The sequence below is a fragment of the Triticum urartu genome, chromosome 1A (genome assembly GCF_056163025.1).
Source record: "Triticum urartu cultivar PI428250 chromosome 1A, HENAU_Tu73, whole genome shotgun sequence".
NCBI classification, from domain to species: Eukaryota; Viridiplantae; Streptophyta; class Magnoliopsida; order Poales; family Poaceae; genus Triticum; species Triticum urartu.
Window position 1 is genome coordinate 507,907,535 of NC_141873.1, and position 10,290 is coordinate 507,917,824.

Sequence of the window (10,290 nt, forward strand, 5' to 3'; positions counted from 1 at the left end):
AAACTCCTCGTCATGTCCGTGATCTCATCCGGGACTCCGAACAAACTTCGGTTATCAAAACACATAACTCATAATACAAATAGTCATCGAACGTTAAGCGTGCAGAACCTACGGGTTCGAGAACTATGTAGACATGACCGAGACCCATCTCCGGTCAATAACCAATAGCGGAACCTGGATGCTCATATTGGCTCCTACATATTCTACGAAGATCTTTATCGGTCAAACCGCATAACAACATATGTTGTTCCCTTTGTCATCGGTATGTTACTTGCCCTAGATTCGATCGTCGGTATCATCATACCTAGTTCAATCTCGTTATTGTCAAGTCTCTTTACTCGTCCCGTAATACTTCATCCTGTAACTAACTCATTAGTCACAATGCTTGCAAGGCTTATAGTGATGAGCATTACCGAGAGGGCCCAGAGATACATCTCCAAAACATGAAGTGACAAATCCTAATCTCGATCTATGCCAACCCAAGAAACATCTTCGGAGACACCTGTAGAGCACCTTTATAATCACCCATTTACGTTGTGACGTTTGGTAGCACACAAAGTGTTCTTCCGGTATTTGGGAGTTGCATAATCTCATAGTCTGAGGAACTTGTATAAGTCATGAAGAAAGCAGTAGCAATGAAACTGTAACGATCATAATGCTAAGCTAACAGATGGGTCATGTCCATCACATCATTCTCCTAATGATGTGATCCCGTTCATCAAATGACAACACATGTCTATGGTTAGGAAACATAACCATCTTTGATTAATGAGCTAGTCAAGTAGAGGCATACTAGGGACAATATGTTTTGTCTATGTATTCACATATTTACTAAGTTTCCAGTTAATAAAATTCTAGCATGAATAATAAACATTTATCATGAAATAAGGAAATAAATAATAACTTTATTATTGCCTCTAGGGCATATTTCCTTCAGCCTCCCACTTGCACTAGTGTCAATAATCTAGATTACATAGTATGATTCTAACACCCATGGAGCTTTGGTGTTGATCATGTTTTGCTCGTGGAAGAGGCTTAGTCAACGGGTCTGCAACATTCAGATCCGTATGTATCTTGCAAATCTCTATGTATCCCTCCGACACTTGATGAAAGATGGAATTGAAGCGTCTCTTGATGTGCTTGGTTCTCTTGTGAAATCTGGATTCCTTTGCCAAGGCAATTGCACCAGTATTGTCACAAAAGATTTTCAATCGACCCGATGCACTAGGTATGACACCTAATCGGATATGAAATCCTTCATCCAGACTCCTTCATTTACTGCTTCCGAAGCAGCAATGTACTCCGCTTCACACGTAGATCCCGCCACGACGCTTTGCTTGGAACTGCACCAACTGACAGCTCATCCATTCAATAAAAATACATATCTAGTTTCTGACTTAGAGTCATATGGATCAGTGTCAAAACTTGCATCGACATAACCATTTACGGTGAGCTCTTTTTCACCTCCATAAACGAGAATCATATCCTTAGTCCTTTTCAGGTATTTCAGGATGTTCTTGACCGCTGTCCAGTGCTCCACTCCGGGATTACTTTGGTACCTCCCTGTTATGCTTATAGCAAGGCACACAGGTCTAGTGCACAACATTCCATACATGATAGAACCTATGGCTGAAGCATAGGGAATGACTTTCATTTTCTCTCTATCTTCTGCAGTGGTCGGGCATTGAGTCTGACTCAACTTCACACCTTGTAAGACAGGCAAGAACCCTTTCTTTGACTGGTCCATTTTGAACTTCTTTAAAACTTTATCAAGGTATGTGCTTTGTGAAAGTCCAATTAAGCATATTGATCTATCTCTATAGATCTTGATGCCCAATATGTAAGCAGATTCACCGAGGTCTTTCATGGAAAAACTCTTATTCGGGTATCGCTTTATGCTATCCAAAAATTCTATATTATTTCTAACCAACAATATGTCATCCACATATAATATTAGAAATGCTACAGAGCTCCCACTCACTTTCTTGTGAATACAGGCTTCTCCAAAAGTCTGTATAAAACCATATGCTTTGATCACACTATCAAAGCGTTTATTCCAACTCCGAGAGGCTTGCACCAGTCCATAAATGGATCGCTGGAGCTTCTCCTTCTCCGACCGACTCTACAACTTCACCGGCATGGAGAAGCCCAGCGACATCGACCCCACGCTGGAGCCGCAGTACATGATGCGGCTCAAGAGCAAGTGTGCCAGCCTCAATGAAAACACCACCCTTGTGGACATGGACCCTGGCAGCTTTAAGACCTTCGACACCGACTACTTCAAGTTAGTGAGCAAGAGGAGGGGCCTATTCCACTCCGACAGCGCCCTCCTCACCGACCCCTCCACCCGCGCCTACGTCCAGCACCATGCTACCGGCGCCTTTAAGGACGAGTTCTTCGCCAACTTCGCCGCCTCGATGATCAAGATGGGCAACGCTAACCCGCTCACTGGAAGCCAAGGTGAGATCAGGAAGAAGTGCAGCATGGTCAACCATTAAACCACTGATGAAGTACAAGGCTGTTTTGATTTGTGACAATCTTTTCTCCATGTAAATTACTGTAAGATTGTTATAGCTCCTTTCTCTCCCAAATCTTTTTCTTTCATTGATTTATTGTTTCACTACAACCATGTTAGTTCCTTGTACACACGACAAACACTTTGGTATTGCCACCTCCGACGTGTCGTCCATTGTCATCTGGAGATTATTCATGTCACTTTTACTAGTTTTGTCTAAGTTTGTCTTTGTTTTATTTTAGATTGTTACATAATGTTTTGTTGTGTTTTTTGTTTTACCTCAGAGAATATCATAATGTTTCACATGTACAAGTAAAAAAGAAGAGTTATTGTCAGATTATCTTTATTTATTTATTTGGGGTAGGATGGATAGCAACCATCAAATTTTGTGGCATTGACTGTTGCCACTGACGTGCATTTGGTCTCTTCTTGTTAGAAAGTGTATCTTTATGTTTAGTTGTGTATCTGTGAAAACCAAGTGCACAAGCACGAAGAACGATAGATCCAATGTACTCCCTCCGTCTAGGTGTATAGGTCATCTAAGGTTGTGCATCGCGACCAAGGCGGAGGAAAAAACGAGATAACTTAGTGTTTATTTGCTAATTAATAGCATTACATACAATGGACTGACCACTGTATGTCATGTTTGGTAGTCTCAAGCAACTGAAAGCATACATGTCTTACATTTTTTATTAGTTGATTCTTTTATTTATGTCAAGAAATAAGAAACGATGTGGAAGTTAATGCACCGTGCCTTAAGAATTTTTTTCAGAATTTTTTGAATAGTTTTACTATTTTTTTGATTTCACTGTTCATTATGGTGCATTTGAGCTCATGTGTAGATACTTCGCGTCCGCTTTTCAAGGCGTTTATAGACCTAAGAATATGAGGCCTCCTTAATTTTTCCTCCTCCACAACACTACTAGGGAAAACCCTAGTAGTAGCGCTTGAAATATGCATAGCAGTAGCGCTAGGTACAGCGCTACTGCTACCGCGCTACAGCTAAGTTGTAGCAGTAGCGCTGGTATGGGCAGCACTACTGGTAAGTATTCTTAGCAGTAGCACTTCCTGCAGCAGCGCTACTGCTAACTATCTGTAGCGCTTGTTTATCTGAAGCACTGCTGCTAAGCCAGCGCTACTGCTAGGTGATTTACAGCGCTACTGCTAATGTTGCTGCTTTCACCGATCCCCACCCCTCTATGTATTTGTGCGGTATTTATACAGGCTCTATACAATAGTTTCATCAGATCATACTAAACATACACTATTCTCATCATATCATAGACATACAGTAGTCTCGTCATACCATCATCATCATCATTCAACACAAATATCATCACATCTCGAAAATAGCGATACACAAATGCGATCATGTCATGTCTCGAATAAGTGCAATTGCATGGTCATGGCACACACACAAGTTTCATACTCTCTATCTAAACCATGATGTAGAAGAGAAGAGCGATCAGCATGAGCAAGAGCGCGACTATGTAGTACCGGCGGTCCCGCCCCTGCTCATGTTGGAGTGTCCACCTCAAGTAACTACTTTCTGCTTCGGCTCTGCTGTCGAACCCTCTGTGGCGAGCACCCGGGTACCTGTGCACCTAGGCCTGAGCGGCTGGCCAGTGGTCGTACACTCTTGGAACTCTCCCAGCGTACACGGCGTAGTAGCCTGATGTCTACTACACAACCTTCTTCTTGTAGACATTGTTGGGCCTCCAAGTGCAGAGGTTTGTAGGACAGTAGCAAATTTCCCTCAAGTGGATGACCTAAGGTTTATCAATCCGTAGGAGGTGTAGGATGAAGATGGTCTCTCTCAAGCAACCCTGCAACCAAATAACAAAGAGTCTCTTGTGTCCCCAACACACCCAATACAATGGTAAATTGTATAGGTGCACTAGTTCGGCGAAGAGATGGTGAAACAAGTGGTATATGGATGGTAGATAAAGGTATTTGTAATCTGAAATTATAAAAACAGCAAGGTAACTAATGATAAAAGTGAGCGTAAATGGTATTGCAATGATAGGAAATAAGGCCTATGGTTCATATTTTCACTAGTGTAAGTTCCCTCAACAATACTAACATAATTGGATCATAAAACTATCCCTCAACATGCAACAAAGAGTCACTCCAAAGTCACTAATAGCGGAGAACGAACGAAGAGATTATGGTAGGGTACGAAACCACCTCAAAGTTATTCTTTCCAATCAATCTGTTGGGCTATTCCTATAAGTGTCACAAACAGCCCTAGAGTTCGTACTAGAATAACACCTTAAGACACACATCAACCAAAACCCTAATGTCACCTAGATACTCCAATGTCACCTCAAGTATCCGTGGGAATGATTATACGATATGCGTCACACAATCTCAGATTCATCTATTCAACCAACACATAGAACCTCAAAGAGTGCCCCAAAGTTTCTACCGGAGAATCACGATGAAAACGTGTGCCAACCCCTATGCATAGGTTCATGGGCGGAACCCGCAAGTTGATCACAAAAACATACATCAAGTGAATCACGTGATATCCCATTGTCACCACAGATATCCACGGCAAGACATACATTAAGTGTTCTCAAATCTATAAAGACACAATCCGATAAGATAACTTCAAAGAGGAAACTCAATTCATTACAAGAGAGTAGAGGGGGGAAGAAACATCATAGGATCCAAATATAATAGCAAAGCTCGCGATACATCAAGATCGTGCCAAATCAAGAACACGAGAGAGAGAGAGAGAGAGATCAAACACATAGCTACTGGTACATACCCTCAGCCCCGAGGGAGAACAACTCCCTCCTCGTCATGGAGAGCACCGGGATGATGAAGATGGCCACCGAAGAAGGATTCCCCCTCCGGCAGGGTGCCGGAACGGGTCTAGATTGGTTTTCGGTGGCTACGGAGGCTTCTGGCGGCGGAACTCCTGATCTATTGTGCTCTCTGGAAGTTTTAGGATACGTGCGTATATATGGGTGAAAGGAGTACGTCGGTGGACCGAAGGGGTGGCCACGAGGCAGGGGGTGCGCCCCAGGGGGTGGGCGCGCCCCCTACCCTCGTGAGCTCCTCCTTCATCTTCTGACGTAGGGTCCAAGTCTATCCGGTAGGTTTCCTTCCGAAAATAACTTCTCCAGTTGATTTCGTTCCGTTTCGACTCCGTTTGATATTCCTTTTCTTCGAAACACTGAAATAGGCAAGAAAAACAGCAATTCTGGGCTAGGCCTCCGGTTAATAGGTTAGTCCCAAAAATAATATAAAAGTGGAAAATAAAGCCCAATATAGTCCAAAACAGTAGATAATATAACATGGAGCAATCAAAAATTATAGATACGTTGGAGATGTATCAGGCATCCCCAAGCTTAATTCCTGCTCGTCCTCGAGTAGGTAAATGATAAAAACATAATTTTTGATGTGGAATGCTAGTTGGCATAATTTCAATGTAATTCTTCTTACTTGTGATATGAATATTCAGATCCGAAAGATTCAAGACAAAAGTTCATATTGACATAAAAATAATAATACTTCAAGCATACTAACTAAGCAATTATGTCTTCTCAAAATATCATGGCCAAAGAAAGCTATCCTTGCAAAATCGTATAGTCTGGCTATGCTCTATCTTCACCACACAAAGTATTAAAATCATGCACAACCCCGATGACAAGCCAAGCAATTGTTTCATACTCTTGATGTTCTCAAACTTTTTCAATCTTCACGCAATATATGAGCGTCAGCCATGGACATAGCACTATAGGTGGAATAGAATGGTGGTTGTGGAGAAGACAAAAAAGGAGAAGATAGTCTCACATCAACTAGGCGTATCAATGGGCTATGGAGATTGTCGGTGTACTAAAGTAGGGGTAACCTTAGTACCCCGAACTTATGCACGGGCAGTCGCAGCGTCCCGCGGCAAGGCCTGCCAGGTCACCGCCAAGATTCCCCGTGGTCCCTTTGAAGACCATTCAAGAACAAAGTACTCAAGACAAGACCCCGGCAAGAGGAGCTTGCCGGGAAGAAGTCAAGACCCCGGCAAGAGGAGCTTGCCGGGAAGGCCATCAGAAGTGTCCCAAGGCCCCGGCAAGAGGCGCTTGCCGGGAAGGCCGTCCAAGGCATTCCAAGGAACTTGCCGCGGCGCGCTACGCGCCCCGACAAGGCCCGGTGAGCGACAAGCTCCCGGAAGCGACAAGTCGACGGCCACGGCAAGGCGCTTGCCGCGGCAAGCCCCCACTCCACGCCCGCGCTCCAGCACATCCACCCACGTGTCGCTCCGGGGCCCCTCCCAAGCGCACGTGGCGGGAGGCTGTGCAGCTAGGGGCGTGCGGTGGCACGCAGGCGCTGACAAGACAACCATCATGGCAAGACGGTGGCGTCCCTAGCGGTCCCTTTCGGTGCTGTCTAGGCAACACAGACGGGCATTTAATGCCCTTGTCCCCTGCCGTCAGAGTTAGGTATGATAACACTGTAGCGGGTAGCTGTGCCTACTACAACACCTAGTTGTGCCTACCCGCGGCACCCTTTCCACTTTTGCCCTCCGTTGCCCTATGTCGGTAACCCCTTGAGCATATAAAAGGAGGCCCGGGGCAACGTAAAGGGGGGTCGGCCATTTTGAGAGCCTCGGGGAGCAATTCCACACACCCACACTCGATCTCGCTCCCGAGCTAGAAATCAATACCAATCCACAAAGCAGGAGTAGGGTTTTACGCATCCTTGCGGCCCGAACCTGGGTAAATCGCTCGCGTGCTTCGCCTCGATTTACTCCTCGCACGACCAACCGCCCGCGTGCTTCGCCTCGATCTGCTCTTTGCGCAACCTCCGCCCCTCGCCGAACCAAAAGGGACCCGGTCCGCCGGTCCCATAGGTGCCCGTGGATCAGAAACCCCGGCATCTCTGGCGCGCCAGGTAGGGGGCGTCGAAGTTGTGTGAATCAGATCCGGCATTCTTGCGGGCTAGATCTTCATCTACTTCATCGGTCTTCACCATCTTCATCAACATGCCGCCGAAGAAGAATGTTTCGGAGGCAGCCGCTCCGTCCGCGCCGAGCCACCCACCGCCGGAGCAAACGGATGGTGGTGCAGGCGCCGGCAGAAGGACACGCATCAACGAGGGAACTCACGGTGCTGCCAAGTCCCAGGGCAAGGCTGCGCTGCCCATCGGCGGCGTGGCCGGCTCCCACAACGACCGGGCGCACTCCAAGACCTCGGCGTCCGTGCATGCACCGCGCCCATCTCAGGAGGCGCAGGACCGGCAGCGTCATGGTACTCACGGTACCATGCGCTCGCTGGACCCGGATCGGGCTGGTGGATCTCGGAGCGCTCCGGACCACCATGCACGTCAACCAGCCGGCGCGAGCAAGACGCGGTCACCTGGACGAGATACTGCTCCTTCTAACATAGTTAGAAGTCCGAGCTTATCCCGCTCCTCGCACCGTTCGCTACCGCCGCCCGCCACCGCAGCCGAAGCTCTGGCGCGAGCTCAGCTGCTCCTAGACTACCCTCCAGTGCCGGACAAGATCGACGACTGGAGGGCCACTATCCAGAGTCTCATCGGTTTCGCCAACGGCGACACTCCTCGGCAGCCGACCATGTCGCAGCCGCAGCGAGTCAGCCAGGCACGAACCGGTGGTGACAAGACTGGTGGGGGTGCAACTACTGTGCACTCCCCACCCCGAAGGCCAAGATCACCGACTCGCCGGATCCACCTCGACAGCGACTCCAGCGCGTCGTCTGATCCCCGAGTTCGTCACGATCAGCGCCAAGTTCTTCAAGAACGGCAGCGGGAAGACGCTCGTACTCGCATCGAGCGCCGGAGAGAAGCGCGACGTCAGTCAGACCAGCGCGCTGGGCCCTCTGTTGACATGCATGCGCCAGGGGAACCAGGCGACTTACCGTACCCGGTAGGTTGCCCTGCGTTCACTCGTGAGCTGCGGCAAGTCCAGTGGCCCAGTACGAAGAACTTCAAGCCCGACGTACCAGAGAAGTACGACGGAAAGTTGCATCCGTCCGAGTTCCTTAGCATCTACACCATCGCGGTGCAGGCTGCTGGGGGGCGGGACGACAAGATCCTTGCCAACTACTTCTCGTTGGTACTCAAGCCCAACGTCAGGTCCTGGCTCATGCACTTGCCGGACAACTCCATATCCTCTTGGGCTGAGCTGTGCCATCAGTTTGTTGGCGCCTTCACAGGCGGCCACAAACCTCATGGCCAAGAGAGCGATCTTCATCTGCTCGTCCAGAAGGAAGGAGAGCCCCTGCGCCAGTACATCCAGAGGTTCAGCCGTGAACACCACAACATCCCAAATATCCACCCTGCCGTGGTAATCAGCGCGTTCCATCAGAACGTGCGTAACCGCAGGATGCGGGAGGAGTTGGCGATGTGCAAGATTCGGGACGTCAGCGAGCTTTATGCCCTGGCCGACAGGTGTGCACGCGCTGAGGGGAGGAAATTCCCCGGAGAAAGCACTGGAGCAGGAGGATCTGACAGTGAGGATGCCGCCCCGGCGAAGAGAAGCCGGCGGCGCAACAACAGGAAGAAGCAGAACAACGAGGTGCTGGTCGTTGAGCAGTCCGGCAATGAAGGTGACGCCACGAAGGCCACAGTAGGTAGCTCCGGCAAGGAAGTTGCCGCGTGCACCAACTGTCAGGTTGTGGCGGTCGCCGACAAGCGGGACGGCTCCGGCAAGCAATACTGTAAGATTCACCGCACCAAGGGCCATGACCTCCAGAGCTGCAAGAAGGTCGAGCAGCTCGTCCAGCAACAGAGGGCTGAGTACGAGCGGCGCGACAGGGAGAGAGCCCAAGGGGGTGCCGAGAAGCCTGGCCAGAAGCGCACCGGCCAGGAAGGACGCCGCAGCAAGGCCAAGCAGCGGCAAGGAGACAGACCTCCCCGCAGTCGCGACGACGACGAAGACGACGGGGAGGATGAAGACATGGATGACGTTGAGACCAGTGAGCAGGAGTTTCAGAAAGCCACAGAGGTCTTGTGCGTTGATGGGGGTGCTTCCCTGCATACCTCGCACCGCCAACTCAAACAGTGGGTGCGGGAAGTCAATGCAGCGGAACCACCCCTCGAATCGCGCAAGCTTCTGAAGTGGTCCAGCACGCCTATCATCTTTGACATTGAGGACCACCCTGATCGCACAACCGCGGTCGGGTGTCTGCCGATGTTGGTTTCACCAACTATCCGCAACCTCAAGGTCACCAAGATGCTAGTTGACGGCGGGGCCGGCTTAAACCTGATCTCCTCCGCTATGCTCCGAAAACTCCAGATCCCTGATGGTGAGCTCGAAGAGACCGGCACATTCCAAGGAATCAATCCGGGAAGGAGCAAGCCGAAGGGGAAGGTCACGCTGCCGGTAACATTCGGCAGCGAGTTAAACTTCGGGACTGAGAGGGTCACGTTCGACGTTGCCGATATCCCGTTGCCTTACAATGGGATACTTGGCCGTCCAGCACTCGCCAAGTTCATGGCGGCCTCTCACTACGCGTATAACGTGCTGAAGATGCCAGTCCCGATAAGCGTCATTTCTGTCCCTGGCGACAAGAAGGACGCTCTTATCTGTGCCGACAAGATCTACCTTGGAAGCAGCAGCCACGGCAGACCGCGATCCACTTGCCGCTGAAGCTCCCGGGACCAAGAAGACCAAGTCCGGCAAGAGTTCTGGTGCCTACTCCGGCAATCGCACCTCTTCGGAGTGCTGCGCTACCGTCGAGGACGCACCATCGAGCTCCACCGGCAAGAAGACCAAGTCCGGCAAGGGCTCTGGTGCCCACTCCGGCAAG

At 49.3% G+C, this 10,290-nt stretch overlaps 1 pseudogene; it reads left to right on the forward strand.

The window, feature by feature from the left end:
- The first annotated feature begins 2,108 nt into the window (after positions 1-2,108).
- LOC125533001 (peroxidase 1 pseudogene) lies at positions 2,109-2,498 on the forward strand (annotated as a pseudogene).
- Positions 2,499-10,290: the final 7,792 nt, after the last annotated feature.